Below are 18,252 nucleotides of genomic sequence, written 5' to 3'. Positions count from 1 at the left end.
CAGAGATAGCCTGCGGCAGTCCCACAGTGGGCTTTAACGCTATCAATCGATCATTCATCACTAGTCCCTAAGAAACAAAAACAAGCAGCCAAAAGACAACCAGGGGAGGGAGGCGGCTGAACTGGACTGTGTCACACAGCTTTTGGCCGGGTGGAAAAACCCTGTCAGGTTTTATTTGGGAACAGTCCACGTCCTGTTCTGTGCAGCACAAATTGAAACATTTGAGGAGGAGAGGGAGAAGAAAAGTAATGAGAAAAACTTTCTGAAAGAGGTCGAATGAAATGTGGCCCCCCGGTGCCCCTCTCTCCTCCCTCCTCCAGCCCTCCTGCACATTCCTCTCCCCTCAGCAGATCTGGCATGCCCCACAGGAGGCGGCGGCAGCAGCAGCACAGTAATCTTTTCAAAAGGGCGGATTTGAGCGGCCGCCAGGGCAGCCAGCCAACTATTTCTCATTTGGAGCTGGCCTGGAGATGACCCTCCTGTTGGAGCCCCACTCTCAGGAAAAACAAAAACGCCAGCACCGAGTAAGGGAGCGCCTTGGCAACGCTGGAGAGCCGGGAACAGACTAGCAAAAGGAAAACAGGGAAACCGCAGGCCTGCTCTCAGGAACATCTGCACCGCCTTCCTGTGTAAAAAGAAAAAAAAATTAAACTTAATACTGTCTGCATGAGCCCAGGGGACTTTACTCAAACATGGGAGGGCTGTGTTTCATTCTTTTTTTTCTTGGAACTCTGTCTGCATGTCTTTTTTCTCCCCTTTGTCCATTTCCCCCTCTGTCTAACAATTTCCCGAGCCCAACGACCCCCCCACCCCCCCATCCTCTCTTCCCTCTCCGCAGCCCTCCACTGAGCCCTGGCCTCTTGCACTTTCAGTGGAAGCCCACCCTTGGCTTGGGAGGAGCTGGTCTGGGTCCCTGTTATGCTTGCTCAATGATGGATGGACAGGAAAACTAAGAATCCAAGTCCAGCATTCCTGCTTTTACAGTGGGGTGAGCGGGTGGAGGGAAAAGGGGGGGAATTCCTGAGCATCTTTGTAATCACTATATGTTTGACAGCAACTCCAGTGACCTTCATCCAAACTTGCGGTCAACCCCCAGACAAGATTACCCAGTAATTATCTGGATGCGTCTTGCAAAGGGAACAGGAAAAAAGCAGCTTCCAGAAAAAGTGAAACAGAGAAAACGAAGGATAGGACATGTGGAAATGTTTGGAGGCTTAAAGGCTTTGTGAGTCAGACCTAAGACATCAAATTCCACATGCTGGGTTCAGATATCGTGTCTGTATGCAATGTTTACTGCCACACTCAGCCCTTACTTGGCCACTGGGCCAATAAGACGCCCCTGTGGCCAGCTTTAGGGAGGGTGAAGGGGACGACAACAAAGAAAGCCCTTATGTTTTCCCTCTAAAACCCGTCTCTCACCCCACCCCACGCACACATACACACCACTCCAAAAGAAGAAAAAAAACAACGCTCCAGTAAAAACTCATCACACATCTGCCAGATCCGCTGAGGCCTGCCTCCAATTATCCGCCCACCACGCTGGAATCCCAGGAAGGCTCTGTCCGGCAGAGCGTTTGATGTTGCCACGCAACATTTGACAGAGAACAGGGCGGCTTTGAAAATCAGAGTGTAAACTTGCCTGCCAAGTTTGACGTGAAGAAAGAGGGGATGGTGGTGGTGGAGGAGAGGGGGTGGCCAGGGGGGTAGACAAGGAAAATGCCACTAGATGGAAAGCAGCTGCTGACGGCTGGGAAACATTGCTTTAAATGGGCCCAAATGTGGCGGAGCCCTACCAAACTTCTGCCAAGTGGTCAGCATTTATCCTTCTGGGGCCTTTTGCTGATGTGTGCAGAGGAGAATTGGAATTGCGAAAGCACTTGTGCATATTTGATTTTTGGGCTCAAGCTTCTTATATGGGCTTAATTCCATGTGCAGCAACTGAAATGCAAGAAATCTGTGTACAAGTTATATAAACAACGTTATGCACTAAGTTGTTTTGTATGAGAAAAGTGCAATTGTTTACATGATAAACTATTTTCTTCTAATAGGGTTTTTAAGTCCTAATCATTCCTATTACCGAGAGACAAGCTGGACCAGTTCCATGTGAATCATCTTTCACACTAATTATGGTTTCACAAGACAATGATGAATGTAAAGTGAAACCACGGCTGTACGCTGTGAACCTCCCGAGGCAAATGAGGTCACTGCAGCTCCGGTTTGTTTGGAGTCTTTCCCCTTTACAGTATCAACACGATGATCTGGAAAGGTGACACCTGCGAGGCATGACTGTCATGAGAAACGGTGGCAGCGCTTCACATTGTGACCCGGCCACACCTCCGACACAAAGGAAAACAAGTACAGTAGAGGAGCCGCATTCTTTCCCACGATTACTGGTAGAGCAAGGTAAGGCGAGCCGGATTAGTTGCAGTGTAAACAAACGCCATCATGCACACACACAAACACACACCCTCCTCAACCTTTCACTACAGGTTAAATGTCATACCTTTAAAATGTCACTCTCATTGCAAGAAGTCCAGGATCATACGTTTCGTGGTGGTGTTAAAACTTTTTAATGATTTCCTTAAAAGTGCCATGAAACTAATATGAAGTCATTTGAAATTGTAATAACCCAAAACCTTAGTTACACACAGACACACCTGCTCTCCAGGCTGTTTGAAGAGTAAACAGTGACGATGGCAGGTAATGTATGTCTCACCCTCACTGACCTGAGTTCCACGAGCTGTAAGCAAATGAGGATTATTGGAGTCAACTCCCTAACGTTCAAACAAGCTCAGCAAGATTACGTTTAGTATAATCAGCTGACATGAAACCATGTTGTAAGCACATGGTTAAAAGTATAAAAGGAGTGCATGTAGCTACAGTGACGTCACCCGCTCGTTTATGGAGAACTGTTTTGAACCCTTGAGTTTAGCCTTTTTTTTAGTTGGAAGTGACCATATTTGGACTTCCAATCAATTGGAGATCAGGAGTTGATAATTCTGAGTTAGTTTTCCCAACTTCTGCGTCCATCTCAAACTTTATAAAGGACACAACTCATGTGAGGTCCATTTTGCAATTGTTACTGTTTTGTCTTTTGTTTTGCAATAAAAATATATAATAATACCATGAAAAGGTAATTCTGCTTACGATTCAATTTGTGCAGTGTCATATTGCAGTGCATGTTTCCAAATTAAATGACTTTTCCATTGCACTTTACTTTCATTTACAAAATGCATGCTGTGTTGAGGAAGACTTGTGAACTAGTGATTGAGAGCATAAACTTATTATGAGAATGTTTACTGTGGTATAAAATCAAGTGAGTAGAGTAGAGTCATTATCTCATAGACTATAAAATCTGGCTTCTTTTTGCAACCAGTGGAGTCGCCCCCTGCTGGCCTTTAGAAAGAATGCATGTTTATCCCTTTATCGGGCAAAGAACCTTATTTGGTAACTTTAGCGGACATCCAGAATAAGGTCCCATGCCTCTCCGTGAGGTGGTAGAACCACATGGATTTCTTCCAGTTGACCAGCGAAGGTAAGGCTACGTCCCAGATAATTATAATAACAGTAATAATAATAACTCAATTGACCTTGATTTGCAACATAAAAATGTAAACATTTTGAAAAAAGTCCCAGAAAGTAAAAAGTCTTTGATATCCTCCAATAACAACTGGTTGGGTTGAAATTTTAAATTTGATGATGAAATGAAACTTCTGCAATTGCTTCACTTTTCAGGCCCGGAGGTTGCTGCTTGTTGTGATCAGCCTTATCTCAGCTGTAGCATGATATTCACTTATAATAAGGTGAGCTCAAATCACATGGTGTACGATTATAATTCATGACTTGCACAAAACAGCAACTGGAAACTGAGCGATGACACACACCCTCTGTTGTCTCCTGCAGGATAGTGGCAGTGGTGATACATGACAATCCCCTGACTCTTTGTCTCGCTCCATTTAAGCTGCAGATAGTGTTACACACTCTCTTCCGGACCAGAAAAGATCCCATTGTCCTCTTTGACGTGCTGGGCCGCATTATCTGTTCAAACAGGTCCAATTCATCGCTGCTCACACACAGACGTGGGCCTGTTCGACAAAGACGACACGTATAACACGCAACATGTGACACACATGGAACACGCTGAATACATTAACATGGAGTGTAACACAAGGCGGTGGGCACGTAAACAGAGGGCCTCTTTTTCAAGAAGAAAGAAGAGGAGTGATGTAGGGCTGCAACTAATGCTTACTTTCATTATCAACGTTAACATAGTGGGAAAAAAGCTATAGGAACAGTTCAAAATGCAAATATATTCAATTTGCATGGATAGAATAAAGAGGAAAAACAGAAATACTTGGATTTAAGAAGCTGTCACTAGCAAATGTTTGACATCAAACAATTAATTTCTTATCATAAGAGTTGCTACAATTATTTAATCAGCTAGTTCTAGCAGCTCTGCAGTGATACATCATCTTTTGGAGTGTCATATTTTTACATTTTGAGGTATAAAATAGCAGAGAGTGTGTGATGTTGCAGTATCCCACCTACATCCTCTCACAGGATACAAAATGGTGGAGGCGATTTGTGCGTCGTGAGGGGGCTTTCTCTTCGCTCAACGAGAAATAAATAAATAAAGAGGTAAGCAAATCATGTTTGAAAGGATTTACCCAAAGGGCATCAGCTGACTGTCTACAGCTGCTTTTGGCCCTTCGAGTGGTCTCCATGGCAACAGTCCTTCCAAATCTGGCCACTGCCAGCCTCGCTCCATCATAACAACAAATCCCATTGATGGGTCTCTGGAATGCATTGGCCTGCTACTAGGGGGAAACCTGAGGCCATTTGTGCAGCTGCTCGGTGCTGAGTGAATGTACAGTTTCGGTGTTAAACTCACCTTGCTCTGCTTGAAAGCAAACCGCACAGAGAACACAAAGGTGAGCCTCTGACGGTCTTGAAAAGCTCAGAAAAACTGCCTCTTTAAAGATTCCGCTCTGTCTCCTGCCCTTCAGTCTTCAGGTTTTAATATTGCTCTTTAATCATTTAGAAAACGCATAAAAGACTTCAGTGCCCCCACATAAATCACACCCTACCACATAATGTTTGAAGATAAAAATGTGTATTTAAGCCTGTGCATGTTGTCACTATTGGCTTTTCTAAAGGCTTAAAAGCTATTAAGCAGCAATCCAGCTGCATCTCAATCATTTGACATTAAGCTTTTCACTCATTAAGATGTAATTGCTGTTGTCAAGCAACTGGCACATCATTGGTCAAAAATTAATTACTTCTCTGTGTAAAGCAGCCACTCAATAATAAGTCAGTGTGTAAATAAAGACCGAAGGGGGCCTTGATGTCAGGCTAGTCGGGGCGAGGTACTATATACTGCGGATCCACAAAAGGATGACTGACAAATTAGTGAGTCCTAATGAGAGAAAACTTGCACGAAAGCAATTCAAAGATGGGTTGTTTGACGGCCGTGACACGTAGTAATTTCTTGCGCGTGCAATTAATGAAACCTGCCTCAGATCTCTGGGGAGAGTGCGTTAAACTCTCTTTCTGTGGAAGCTATGTGATTGCAGCATGAGGCGAAGGTAAATATGTGTCACTGGGCTTCCCGTTGGGAGCGATGAAGTCAATCCTATGTTTAGGAGTTTATTCATGGTGTGTGGAGCTTGGCAACGATTCAGTCTGCTCACATGGGGGATAGACAGAGAGGGCCTGATATGGCTGCTCTAAAAGCATCTCTGGAAACTAAAGTCGTAATATTGAGTTACTCTAATCAACTACTTCATGCTATTGATCTTGTTTCCCTCCCTGGCTGCTGGAGCAGTGAATGGATGTGCAGAGAACAGTATGGTCTTTGTGCAAAGTCCCCCCTTCCCCCTACTCGACCGCCCTCCCTCCATCCATTCGCCGTGGCTAGTAACCCAAGCCTCGAAGTCACGAGCTCCCCTCCCCTCTAAGCAGGTAACAAGACCAGCTGTCGCCATGGTTACAACCAGCCACAACCAGTGTCAAGACGACGGGGAGGAGGAGGGGTTCCAATCAAAAGGACGACTCAATCACATCCAGCATCAGCTCGGCTGCACACAAGGCAATCTCTGTCTCTGTGCAACATTTCTGCAACACAAGATTTAATCATCTCGCTGCCATTCTGCTAAACGCCGTATATCAGGGGAAAGGGAGAGACGCCTGACCGCCGCTCAGAATAGCATGATTAACAGCCTGTAGTGAGGAGCAAAGCCTCCGCTACCAGCGACTGTGAGTCAGCTGTAGATGCACACAGGCCATCTGGCTGCTAGCAAACGAGCAACGCTATCAGCCAAAAAAGACAAGATATGAACAGGGCGTCATGACATCATGAGTGTGCAGCAGTTTCACAAGATATTGCCTCACCAATCATTTTGTCCCCGGTTAATCTTATTTTCCCCTGATGGCCTCATATGTGTAATATAACTAAACTGACATTAGAAAAATACTGAAAGCAAAAAATACACTTCAGCTATTATAAGTAGTATATAATTAATTCATAAATATCTATAACACAAATCCAGAAAGATGCATAAAAAACAACAACATATATTTACTTTTGCTGAAATATGAACTTTTCAGTTGATTTCAGACAGACTACATGCACTGTATGCATTTCAGCTTTTTGTGCAAATTTTCTGTTGATTTAGCAGATTAGCTAACTACACTACACAGAATTGCAGACACAAAACTTCAGAAACAAACATAGTTTTTTCATGCACTGGTCAATTTTATTATCATTTATTTTATTATTTTGCTTTCATGACATGGTAAACATCCAAAATACACATTTAGGTGCTTATTTTACTGCACTCTGTTTCTGTAGATTTCTCCTCACAGACATAATGCCTAACATATTTCAACATAAAATACATTGTTGTCTTGTAAAATGTCTGCAAGACACTACAGGTTATACATAAATCTCAACTTCAACAGCCCTTACATACACCAAACTATACTTTGTTCTTATATCATTCATAGCCTGATTTATAGAACATTTTATTCCTAAAAACATTGTGAAATATATATATTTTTTCGGAGTTATGGAGTGATTAAAAATTATTTTGAACCTGGCATTGTTCAGATTTATGTTTATAATTGTATTTATACAAAATAGTTTACACTTGATAAGATCATTTCTAATTTACATATTTAAACATACAATTTAAAAAAATAATTTCCTTGTGAACTGGGGAAGTAAAATGGTAATATCTATAGCATAGGACTTTTTTTTTATCCTATTCAGCTGCAGTGTTCCTCTTTTAAATATCCATTTGTTTACATTATTGTGTGTTATTAACTATGTATTAAATGTTTACATCCTGCCTATAAATGTACAATAAGGGGGATAGATTAACATCTGCAGTATGGATCAATGTTCCTGCGTTAATGTGTCCGTCCATTCATCTGACTCCAGCTCTGTTAGACTGTTGCCATAGCAACTGGGAGAGTGAGCCAGCTTTGAAATGTGATTCCGCCATAAAATTACACTGAATCCGCTTCATATGGATCCCTCATCGCCACCACAGCGTGTGACGAGAATAAACATCAGCCTGTATAGGTGATCTATACTGAGGCTGTAATATTAGAGGTGTGAACGCATGAATCCTATCAGCTAATTATCCAGGTGTTACATTTTACTCAGTCGTAGTTGGAGCATCTTCCACCCACCTGCAGCCAGCAGTCCTCCCGCAGATGTAATGATCTCCTTAACATTTAAAAAAAAAAAAAATCACAGAAGAGAAATAAATGAGGCACTATGAAAAATTAATCAACTCTGAGAAGCCGCCCTTCTGATTAGAATTTATTAAACCACACAATTAGCATCGGTTAATTAGCATTGGTAACATACCTCCATCAATCCTAATAACAACAATACCGCGGATTCTCTTTGAAATGCAAAACCACTGGAAATGCTTTGTCCTGAACATGAAAGACATTTAGACAGCAAAATAATAAATTCCCCACAATGCCTGTCTCATCAGTATTATCATTATTCTTGTGAATAAGAAGCTCGAGCAGTCTCTTGCCGACATGTATGAGGGATGGATCACTTCCATTCCCAACCCACGCTTCCTCATGCATAAATTCTCATTTGTTCCTGCATTAGGGTCATTCTGCAGTAATTGTTTGTTTTACTTCTGATGATTGAATAACAACCTCGCGGCGGTGCCATGCTGTGTTTACCACATGTTGCTATGGTTCATGGGCTTCTTTAATTGGATTTTGTTGTTTCCTGGGAAACAAGGTAACCCACTCTATTGCTCAGCAACCTTACCAATTTACCCTGTGTGTGTTAAGATGCACGCTGATGGGTTTGTATTTCAGATTAGTTGATCCTAAATATAACTAAATGAGGCACTGGAGTGCAGAACATCAAAATTCAGAAGGGAAATGGAGCTGAGTATTTGTGCTGCATGTACAAAGCCTGCTTCCGTGCATTTCAATGTGTGCAGTGGGTGAGTTTGTGCAAGAGCACGGGGTGAGTGTTTGTGTGCAGGGAGACAGGAGAGTGCTGTGTCCATGTGAGCTGATGGGTGAATCATTACGAAGATAACACACAAGCTGTTAGCTTTTTGCTGGCTGTGGTCAGGGCAGGGAGAGAGAGTAGAGCGCTGTGACGAGTGGCATGTAATTACCATGGCTCACTGCCTCGACTCGGCCCCCAGGAGCTGGACACTCTCACGCAGCCCTCCATATAAACAACTGCAACAAACAGCAACAACAACACTAAAACGTCCTTGAGTTTGTCACTCGGGCTGCGAGCGGTCCTCTATCAGAAGCTTCCAGACTCTTGGTCCACTCGATGCCTGAGTGACTAATCGCTTTAGAGAAGCGGGGACCAGCAAAGCCCAGGGGCGCGGGCTAAAACTACTGCTTCGATGCAATTCTCAAGTTTGAAGGGGTGGGGGTGGGGGGGCACGAGGATAGTGTGGAGCGTGAGTGACAGAGAGGCTCTGAGAAATGAAGGGTTGGCAGGAGGATGAGGAGATGAGTGGGATATGAAAGGAGGGACTGTTGGGGGTGCCAGCAGCATATCAACACCCACCTGACTGCAGGAGGTGATATCTGCACATGTAGGCGCTCAGTTCCTCCTCACTTTTCCTCCTTTCCAATAGTGTGCAGGTGCCTCCATTTGAAAATTTGGTGAATTCTTTTAAGAAAAGAGTCTGTGCAGGTCGTGAATCATGCAGGATGAACGCCATGCAAAATTGATGCGGCTGCCTGCAAACTCCTCAATTATATAAGTTTGCCTGCATGTATGAATTTATTAATGTGTCTGCAGTGCTCTGTTTACAGCTCTATGTGCATGTGTAGATGTCTCACGGCTCTGCACAGCTGGTGTTTTGAGAGATGAAGAGGAGTCTGTCTCTCCCTTTTATCTGATATAGGAGATGATTGGAATATTAATGGACCACGCGGAGCAGAGCACAAGCAATGCCCAGGCAGATTTATTCAGCAATCAAGGGGATGTGATGAAGCAAAGACTGAATGTGAATAAAGTCAGACAGTGCTGTCAGTGATGCTCAAAGTAGTAAAGCTGGGTTTGGTGTTTTTATTTGAGCATCTTTCTAAGAGCTTCAAGTTTGGTAAAAATGTTTGCGGTAAAGGACTAAATAAAAAAACTGACGTGTTACTCAGGACTCTGAAGGTTGCTTTTTGGCCTCAGTGGAAACACAGAAGCAAAATAATGGACCCTTGAGGAAGGGACGGAAATAGTTTCCCTTCAAAGGCCTTGTTTCATCACCTATTCGTTTATCATATACCACCTCTATCATCCTTTAGCACCGCATGCTCGCCGCTGCACGCTGTACCAGAGCCGCCGGCCCGCCGGTATCAATCACCCACCCTCCCACATTTCTCCCTGTGAACGGCCCTACATGGAAACACAGGGACAGGAGCGCTGCTGTCATGACAGGCGAGATTAAATGAAGGGGGATGAAAGAGTAAAACCTTCAAAAGAACAGACGCGGACAAGCCGGACAAATGAAACTACTGACATGGATAGCAGGCTGAAGTAGGGCCAGCGCTGACAGGATTTCATTTGTTCCCTCAAAGTCAAACAACACAGTGATGACAGAACACACAACACATTGTTAACATGGCAAGTGTTTCTAATAGTTTTCTTTCATGTGCTGCTTCACAATCTCCTGGTTGATTTATAGCCCACATACATGTAAGTCGATGTGATTGTTTATCATGCCACATTTTCACTGCATAATAAGCAGAACCACTCCAATCAACTGGACTTTTTTTTCCAAGCGAGCTCAGCCAATACTAGAAGGTGGAGTTAGACCACTGATTGGTCATTAGCAGAACACAGGATATCCTGAACAAACCTGAAATTTTTAATGGTGAAATTTGTAAGATATGGCCAGATTTTTGTTGAAAATATTCTAAATGACCTGACATATTAACAGGAAGGACTGACAGTGTTGACGTTATGTCAAAGACATATATTTGTTGTGTTGCAGAAATATTTACTACAATTAGCATGCTAACCAGCTAGCCCCGGCCCATCCTGTCTTATGATATCAGAGAGGATGAAGAAGAAGACACAGCAACACCATAGAGAGCAAACAAAATAATTATAATAATTTTTGTAGGTCAACCCAGAAGTTAGCATCTCCATGGGGTCTATTAAGAATTTCCTAATGGGATTTTGGATCATTGCAGAAAATAAGCTCTGTGGCAAACACACATTTCTGATGCTTACACGTTTTGTTCAGCAGGACAATCTTAACAAATTAACACCACTTTTATTATGTTTCAAGCATTAATGCTTTTATTTTGACAAGCTAGCAAAACCGTAGCCTAATAAATTATTCATTAACCTAATCTACAATCTACAAAAGTTTGCAAGAGCACTGAAAAACACGGCGGGGGACTATAAGACGGACTACTGAGAGAGTGAGAGACGTTTAATGTCCCCATCAACCACTGTGGTCTCATTTAGCCACTTGTTAGCAACTGCCTTTTTAGTGACACAGAAATTCAATCCAAATTCAGAAATTGGGGTAATAACTAAAGTATGTTATGTCGTACAACAGAATGCAAACAGTTCTTCAGCTGTGTTAACCAGGGACCTTATTTCAGGCAGCACCACCAACCTATTAAAAATCCTCATTGAGTATGAGAGGTTGGACCCCAGGGCGCTAACATGTTAACTTACTTCCAGGTTTAAGAACTCATTCCTGTGTTTAAACCTAAAACATAGGACCTAACACTACACACAATCGGAGGCTCTGCTTTTAAAAGACCATTGCAATATTCTCTCGACCCACATTAATGAAATATGCCAGCCAGTCGGACACTACGTCATCAGCATTATTTGCACAGCTGATGAACAACAGATATGGTCGTTTCACGTGGCGTCGCTATCGCAATCAGCTGGGAATCCTGCCAACAGTGATGGATAGTAAGCAAAAGTGAGTTGAGATTTCTGCAGAGGAAATGACACAATACTGTAAATACTTGTGTGTCTGTGTTTCTGCGCAGGCCTGAATCCTCCTGTCTCTGCGATGCTTTCATTAAATGATTTGTTTGTCTGTTTGTATATATTTGCACATCTTTTATTGTTCCTAACAAGAAAATTAATGACAGCAATTATGTCACAAGTCCTGCACACAAAAGATTCTTCCTCCTGTGAGTCTATTCACCATGGCAACCGTCTCCTCATCCTGCTGCATCACTGCCGGCAAGTGATCGCCGACAACGAGAGCTGAGGAAACAAACCAGAGAACAAATTCAGGCTGATTCGATTGGGGATTTTCGGTAAAAATATTTTTCACTCAAGTGGGCACAGCGACTGTTTTATATTCACAATGCAGACTTTATCAAGTTAACATTTGAAGTGTACTTGTCCAATTTCACAGCACCAATCTATGAAGCAATCAACTCATTTTACTTGACAAGTTCAGCTTCACATTTGACATCAATTAGCGAGCTCTTGTCAGGGGTATTTTTAGCAATGACAGACAGTGACCGCTTCGGAACATTAACAGCTGTGAAATGATACTGAATGGCGGCATTTAACCATAACACAGTATTAAGCTGCAGACAGACAGCCGTGCGTCGGTGTGTGTGCAGCGTGGAGTGAGCCAGCTTCAGGGATGCTAGCCACCGCACTGGTCTTTGCTGGAGCTGGGCCAATGTCATTTCACAGCGCTAAGCCTTGTAAGATAAGATGGGGGACATCAGACCCTGACCAGCTCAAATGAATGGGATGTCACTTCTGCTTAGAACCACAAGCCTTGTCCTCTACAACGGTGAGCATGTGTGTGTGTGTGTGTGTATGTGTGTGTGTAGACTCTAAACAGAGAGGACATATCCAATCCTAAGAAAAGGGTTCCACTGTCCGCCTGGTAAGATGTAATAAGATCCACCCCTCCCCATGCAGGGAAAAAAGAGCCAGGACATCTGCTCAATGATAGTTGATTTTTAATCTGGCCTGGGTAATTGCCCTGGAACAATGGTACTACCTCGGTCCTGCAGGATTTCTGTGCTGCCTCGGGCAAGCGCAGGAACAGGTGGGTAGTCTCTTTTGCCTTCAGAAATAGAGCTCTGCTGATTCTAATTTTCCACAAACAGATATAAAATAGGTATAACCTGGCAGAGGAGTAATTAGTCATGTCGGCGGTGCCAGCACAACCTCGGCCTGGCCACAGATCATCTAAAGGTTACCCTCCTCAGATGAGGTTGAAAGGTTGTTTATTTCAGACTGTGGGCCTGGGGTGTTGCCATGGCAACCTTTCATGGGTCTGGCACTGGCGGGCACTAGGGCGGAGCTTGGCGTCGGCCTGGGAGGCAGCAGGCACACAGGTGCCCCGGCCCGAGCAGCTGCCTCCCCTGTCAGATAAAGAGCGGTTTGTTGTTTTCTCCCTTTTCCCCCCAACACGCACGTCAATCTCCCTCGCCCTTTTCACTTCTCTGTCTCCTCTCTCTTCTCTTCCCCTTTTTTTCTCCTTGGCCTTTGATCAGGGATTGGATTTGCTGGTAGAATGACAGAGGCAGGAAGTGCTCCGAGGCACAGGAGGGGCTGCTGGGGGCCCCAGGGCCGGGGCCAGGGCTGTCCACAGTGCTCTCTGTTTCCCTGGTCCTGCGTCATCCCTGGCCCGGCCTGGCCTTGCAGTCACAGAGCCTGGCTTTCAGCCTTGACTCTCATCATGGTCTATCTGTCAGACTGGCCCAGTCACAACAGCCCAGGCCCGCTGATCACAAAGGAGGAGGGACGGCTGTCTGGATGCAGCCCAGGGCACAATACCATCATGTATTTATCCACAAATCACAAAGATGCTCTTCTCTGTGTCCTCAGGCTGGATCATGACCTCTGACCTCTCAGATTCTGTCCAGTAGGATCAGAGGATTTCACGTCTCTGGCCTCTTGTTCAATACTCTCCACTAACATAGAAATCACTAGCTGGCAACTCAAAAACAACAATATGGAGCTCTAAATTAGACACTAACAGAGACTAGACTCGACTGTAACAACCAGTGGTTGAATTCAAAATAGTCACCAACAATTTCAAAGACCTGACTCAAGCTCGGAGCAAAATAAACTGTAATTGGCTTAACTGGAGCTCACATCCTCCCTGATAGTCCCTCTAAAAGATGTTTACTGGGATAAACTGTAAACAGGAATCTGAAAATGAGCATCTAATCATCACATGATGCTATTTTAAGCTAACTAAAGTGAGCCTGACTAAGTTGCCTACGACTGTGGAGAAATACTTGTATCTACAGAGAGAATACTCAACTTGTTAATAATAAAATGGCATCAGATTGGGCTACAAGTTGAGTATTACAAATCAGTAGGCTACTGTGAATCCTGGATTTATAAAACGATTACTTTGGACTGTAGCTACCTTACCACTGTTTAAAAGCCTTAGTTATAATCAAACCACAAAATGAACATAATGAAATAAGACATGTTTTTTGTATTACCAAGGGATATTTCCACTTCTCTGAACTGTACACGTGTGTTTGAAACACCACGCGTCTTGTTCAGCTTGTGTACGTTACAGTACATGTGCAGGAGGCCACTGACAGCAGGGTGGCTGACATACAAAAAACTTTCAGCCTCAACGGTGCGGGTTGAGCAGCACCTGAGACGCCTGAGATCTCCTGCGACGCCCTGCCCTCCTTCCACTGTTTACTGGCCAGCTTATCCTGTTTATTTGATTCAATTACAAAACACACTCTGTGACGGATCTGTTTAACGTGGCTCTCCGCCAGGGAAAATAGTCATGTTCCCGGCGATTCCAAGAAAACCTGGCATAGTGGTCACGGAGGCCGTGATGATGACATGTCAGCGCAAGGCTAACACAGCACGGCCCTTATAGTCACAACTCAGCACAAACTGCAGCCTTGACAGTGTGCACAGGCTGTACTCACATGTGCTTTCACTGATTTGAGTCAATAAGAGATAATTGGCAGAACATAACTGGTAGATTAAGATGAAACACGTGAAGAAATGATACGGTAATGTTTGACCGTACAGCCTCACTTTGTCTAATTCTAAATTCATTCGAGCCTCACAGATTCTGGCAGTAACAGTTTCTCTTCCTTTCCTCTGAGAGAGGCTAAAGTTCAGTTGATCTCCCCTTAAAATCACTCCAACATCTTTGGCGCCACTTCAAAATAAGCATGAAGAATTCCTGCTACATTGTAAAAATATAAGGCAGCTGTTTTGTGCTTCTAAGGCTTATCTTCCCCATGTAAAGACATCTCCGGGCGAACACAATAGCCAGCTGTGGCCATGTTGAGTTTCTTTTTTTCTTTAAAGCAACCATTTAAGCTCACGTAATTACTTTTCTGTCCCCTGCAAAACTCCGAACACTTTAGTTTATATGAACGTAACACCATAACTGCGCAGTAATTTCTTTGGCAGCAGCCGGAGCTGGCGTGTTTCTGAAAGCCATCTAGCTGCTGAGGGATTACAAGCTGTTCAAAGCCTCAGTAGGTATGTGGGTTTGGACGGCTGATGTTTTTCCACAGCAGTAAATGGTATTGCAGTTAATTCTGTATTTTGGCACCGATCTGCAGCTGGAAAACAACTTCTCTGTGCCAGAAGCTGTTTATTATTGCAGAGTGCTTTTACCCAAAATGGCCATTCAGCTACTGTGGTGTCCGTGTTGTTCTGACCCGGTTGCATAGTAACCAAGCAAGAACGTACGTGGCAGACTGGAGGATAAACCTGAGCATGAGCACAAGCTCGCATACGCACCCACGCAAACACACATTATTACAAACACAGCCGGGCATAATGCATTGGAGAAAGTGTGAATCTTTGCAAACAATAGGCGAGGGATGATGTGAATTCTTGCTTTGTCTGACACAGCATTTTTCTGGTGAAGTCATACATGCATAAATATCCCAAGCTGCACATTAAGTAGACCACAGTTATTATCTTCCACTGCGGTGCAGCTTTGTCACTGTATTGTATTCGGAGCAGCTGAGATTTGCAGGTATTTTAAGCGCTTCTCGTCTGTGCAGGTTATTTTTTCTCCCCATAGCATGCAAGAAAAGAACCAACATGGTTACTGCGTCCTGATATAGATACAAATCATCATCAAAGCGTGGAGACGTCGAGGTGAAAAACAGCAGGAATGCACACAATAGTGGAGCAGAGTCCCAGGAAGGGGTTAACAGTGGACTCAGAGCTTTCATTTCCTCTTCTGTTCCATCTGAACAAACAAGGCGGGTGACCTGACAGAGCACAGAGGGGCGGGGCAGGGAGGGAGGGGTGCCGTGACTGGAATATAACCAAAGAGAGAGGAGAGGGGTGGGGGGGGAGGGGTGGGAGAGGACAAGCAGACCACGTGACGGTGAAAAGCCTGCAGGCTGCTGTGCTGGGAAAGGCAGACAGAGACATCCCCCCATATTGACGCTGCCGTTTCACCACAACAACAGTTCTGGGAAATGGCCGCCGTCTGTACTGTAGCTTCTATTTACATGGGACTGATTCAGCCCGCTTATTGCTTTCATCATCAGCTAGGTCTGACCCTCACACTTCACTCCTCCCATTGACTACATTCTTTCTCTCTCTCTCGCTCTTTTTTTCTTTTCTTAACAAGGCTTTATTTGTCCTGCATGAATGAAAGCACAGGCTGAGAAATGCAGAGCAAATGATTAAAATAAAGGAAGGTGAGATAAACACAAAGCTAGTTAGAGGGTAGAAAAAGGCAGCGGCGCTCAGGGATGATGAAGGAGGGAGAGAGTGCAGTCTGGACCAGAAGCACTGGAGACATGAGTCATGGCGAGCAATCTCCCAGGGGGCTCGTTGGTGCAGTCTATAAATGGAAATAGCAGAAAAACAGCGGCTTCCCTCGCCCACCCAGGACTAGGTTATGCCTTATTAGAACTTGATGGCTTATGACAGCGCCGGCTTTGTTTAGCCCCAGCCTGAACTTCACTCTCTTCTGCTTTCTTGACCTGGCAAACACGAAAAGTGAATGTAAATTAATATATATATATATATGAAGTAAGCTGCTTAGTGTCAGAAAAATCTTCCGGGGATGTGAGAATGTATTAGTGAAAACAGGTCACAAGTGTTTTCAACTAGAAACTCTTCATGGAAGTAGCTGCCTTATTTTGTCACAGCAAATGCAACCCATATCTGTTAAAATAAAGTTGACGAGTGACATGAACCAGTTAACTTGGCTCCTTGGTTTCCCCTTGGCTACCCTGCTGTGGAGCTGGCCTAGATCAAACATTGCCGGATATCTGGGACAACGTTCAGAAAAATAAGAATGTCTTGTTAAGTGACCAAGAGGGAAGCATTGCCTCGAAAAACATACAGTATATTTTCTTAAATCTGTAACATTCTACATTTATAAACGTACTGTTGTATATGTTAAATGTTGGATAAGCACAAATACAAATACAACACACTGTAAAGGACTTAAAGACTAAAACTGTGATTCCCAACCCTTTTGGTTTGTGTCTAGTTCTGGGCCTGAAAATTGAAGCCAACACGGAAGTTCATGAAACCTTAATTCTTTCCAATGGCCAGTAGGGGGCGACTCCACTGGTTGCAGAAAGAAGGCTGATTAAATAGAAGTCTATGAGAAAATGACCCTACTTCCTACGTAATCGTGTGTTTTTGTTTAAGAACTTTAGCACTTTTTAAAAAAAACTTTTTTTATGAAATGTGCAAAACAAATTAAGTTTATTATGATAACACCCAAAGGTTGTTAACCTCTAGGGGTGTCACAATAAACTAGTAGACTTAGACTTAGACAGACTTTATTGTCATTCAGTTATACATAAAAACATGCACATTGAACAAAGATTGTACTCTGGAATGTAAGATAAATAAAGTATAAATATAAAAATATAAAACTGTAAAAATAGAATATTTATATTGCACAGAAGTGTAGCAGCAGAAAGTGTTTATGTGCATAGACAATAGACATAAAAACTATTTTTAAAAAGCAAGTTCACAGTGCAGTATAGTACGGTACTGAGCATAACTTAAAATTAAATATCAATATCATGGTACTAATACACACATGCTAATTTTATGTAAATAATCCAGCACATCTTTAGTAATTTTCTCTTATTGTACTGATGGCAGATAATTAAGTTTTGCAAAAAAACACATAGAATAAAGAAGGAAAAAGACACATTTGACTAAGAATTTCTTTAATAATGTTCTACAGTTATCGTGATAATATCGTTATTGTATTGTAAAGAAAATTTGATATTGTGACTACCCTATAATAAAATACCTAACTGTGTATAAAGTAAAAGTAGCTCTACCTCAACCACCAACAACAGCAACATTCTACTAATCTCTGTTTATGCATTCTTTCCTTTCACTGAAGTTAGACTTCGAATGCAGGAGTTTTACTTGCAGTGGAGTATTTTTACAGTAAGTAAAGGCTCTTAATGCCACCACAGATGCAGATATAAGCTAAGGGTACACACAGCAACACACCTTACAAATGACGTGTGTTTGTGAGAAACATTTGCAGATGGTAATATTTAGAAGAGCTGTGAAAGGACGTATTTGAACAATGTCAATGCTCTACATTCAAGTGGCATGCCTTTGTCTCTGCTGTTGAAAAGGTGACTAGCTGCACTACATGTCTGCGTGATTTCGTCAGCGGCGTTGTCACGTCAACCTGGCGCTCCGTGGCTGCTGGGGACGAGCCAGGAGCACCACACCACCTGCTCCCCCTCCTCCCTGCCTCCCCCTCCTCCACCTCTGAGTGCAATCTGCCC

Source organism: Centropristis striata, chromosome 20, assembly GCF_030273125.1.
Source record: "Centropristis striata isolate RG_2023a ecotype Rhode Island chromosome 20, C.striata_1.0, whole genome shotgun sequence".
NCBI classification, from domain to species: Eukaryota; Metazoa; Chordata; class Actinopteri; order Perciformes; family Serranidae; genus Centropristis; species Centropristis striata.
The sequence above is the reverse complement of the archived record's forward strand: the minus strand, read 5'-3'. Positions refer to the sequence as shown.